Source organism: Condylura cristata, unplaced genomic scaffold, assembly GCF_000260355.1.
Source record: "Condylura cristata isolate star-nosed mole 26May11 unplaced genomic scaffold, ConCri1.0 scaffold00017, whole genome shotgun sequence".
Lineage (NCBI taxonomy): Eukaryota > Metazoa > Chordata > Mammalia > Eulipotyphla > Talpidae > Condylura > Condylura cristata.
In genome coordinates, this window is record NW_004567118.1 from 44,045,348 (window position 1) to 44,047,667 (window position 2,320).

Sequence of the window (2,320 nt, forward strand, 5' to 3'; positions counted from 1 at the left end):
TTATTGACTTTTAGGATTATTGAGGCAATTTAGGCTCATGGATTCTGAAAATAATCTACAATCCTGAGGTCAATCTGGGACTTCTTGTTTAGTAACTTAAGTTCCCATGAATAGCAAAAGATCATAACTAGTAATGATGTGTTTTTCCCATGTTTGGCACACTTCCACTGACACACCCAGTATTGTCAGAAATTTTCTACACTATGGCTATGAGTATTTGCATATCATTCAAGAGAGTGAAAGAATTTTAAAAGCAAAATCTGATTTAGTTCGAATTTAGAAACAAAAGTACTAAAATTTTGGTAAGGTATAATAAGAAACAAAGGACTTGTAATACACACAACAATGATTGTAACCCATTATCATGGCATCATGAGCAGAAATCTCTGACTAAGGTCAGCAAAGAATGTCACTGCAAGAATATTTTGACATCTCTCATTGTAAGTCAAAACTTTCATTCAATTTATCTGTTTCTTTCTTACAATTTGTCACTACTATTTTATATTTAAGATTTTATTTCATCTGGAATGCAATTACAATTTTTTTCACTGATTAAATACTGAAAATTGCCTAATGATCTTTTAATAATCATTTGTCGATACAGTCTCCATATGAAAAGAAAGGTGTGTGTATGTAAGAGCACATTTAGATTGTTCTATTGTATTGCTTTACCCTGGACAAAATAAACCAAAATCAGTACTATCTGTAGTCTTCTATATATTCTTCTGTGTTCATGTGTGTAGCTCTCACCTCTCTATCTTGTTGTGTTTTTGTTGTGAACTGGAGTTGGATTTTAGCAAGCCATTTTTCTGTGTCTAGTGAGATAAACATGTGATATGTGCCTTTATTCTTTTGATTCCTTTTTGTATGCACTGATTACATGTTGAATTGCCCTTATGTTTCTAAGATAAATCCCATTAGGTTAGGCTAAATATATATTTTTTAATGTTTCTGTATTCATTTTGCTAATATTTTATTGAGGATTTTGCATTAACACTTATATAGTTACTAGTGTACACTTTCTTTTCTAGTTATGTCTTTGTCCTACTTGGATATCAGAGAAATAATCAACTGGATTGAATTAAAGTATTCACATCTGCAGTTTTGGGAAAATTTCAAAGGATTTGTTTTAATTCTACTTTGATTTGAAGTCATTCAGTGATGGACTTTTCTGGATTTTTTTTCTTTTACTTATTATACATCTCTATAGACATGCTATTCTTTTTTGCATTACTTACCAGATTTAGCATCTTTCTATGTATCTATTCATTTCACGATATAATTGAATTCATTGACATACAATGGCTTATAGTAAAGTCTCATTATTTTTTTTCTCTAGTTCTTGTTAATTGGACATAATCTAACAGAAGGCCCAGAAGTGGGTATAAATCTTAAATAACACATTCAAAATAAAGGAACATAATTAAGTAAATATTCTTTCAGACAAATCTGATTTATATCCAATGTTGTTAGAAGAGTCTGTTTTTCTCTTGCATTATACATGATGTTTTTAATATTACAGTTAGGTAACTAATATGTAGCAGTATTTGATATAAATAATTAAAAGATAGAATTTAAAGAGTGGATGTAGTTTTCAAATATCATAGTGTTTGCATGCAACAGGGAAACTGTTATATTAAATTTCCAGCAAGCAAGTTCTCTGTTAGATGTACATGATAAACACATTGCAGTGTGTGTGTTTGTGTGTGTGTGTATGTGTGTAACATTTTTGAATATTTTTATAACTGCAAACACCAGCACAATATTAAATGCAATTTAAGTTTAGTTTCTAGACTAATTTGGTATAGCATAACATCAAAAGTTACTCTATTTTTTTGAGAAAAGTTTGCATGTTTACTCAAGACACCAGGAAAATACGAGTGCTTTCTAAATTATTTTTTTACATCTTTAATTTTGTATATTTTTCATCGCAGTTGTAATCTCCATGAGAAGTTTATTTTAATAGAAAATTTTTCTAAGTAACTCTTTTATTAGAGTAGAATGTAGGGCCCTCCTACATTCTGGGTGGTGGCGCAGCATGTTAAAGCACAGCACTAGGAAGCTAAAGCCACTTTGGCATGAGTTTGATCCCGCCGGCCCTGGAGGAGATCCACATGGTGTGGCAGACCTCTCCTGACCCGCCCGTTGCTCCCCTCAGCAGTGTACTTCGCCAGTCTGCCTGTTCTGCTCCCTGCTCTGTCTCTGGTGAATCCTCTCACCCTCCACATCTCTGACCTGTACCCCAGTTCCATATGAATATATAAATAAATCTTTAAAAAAATATTAGAATGTGAAGTGGAAATGACTAAAAACAAAGCCA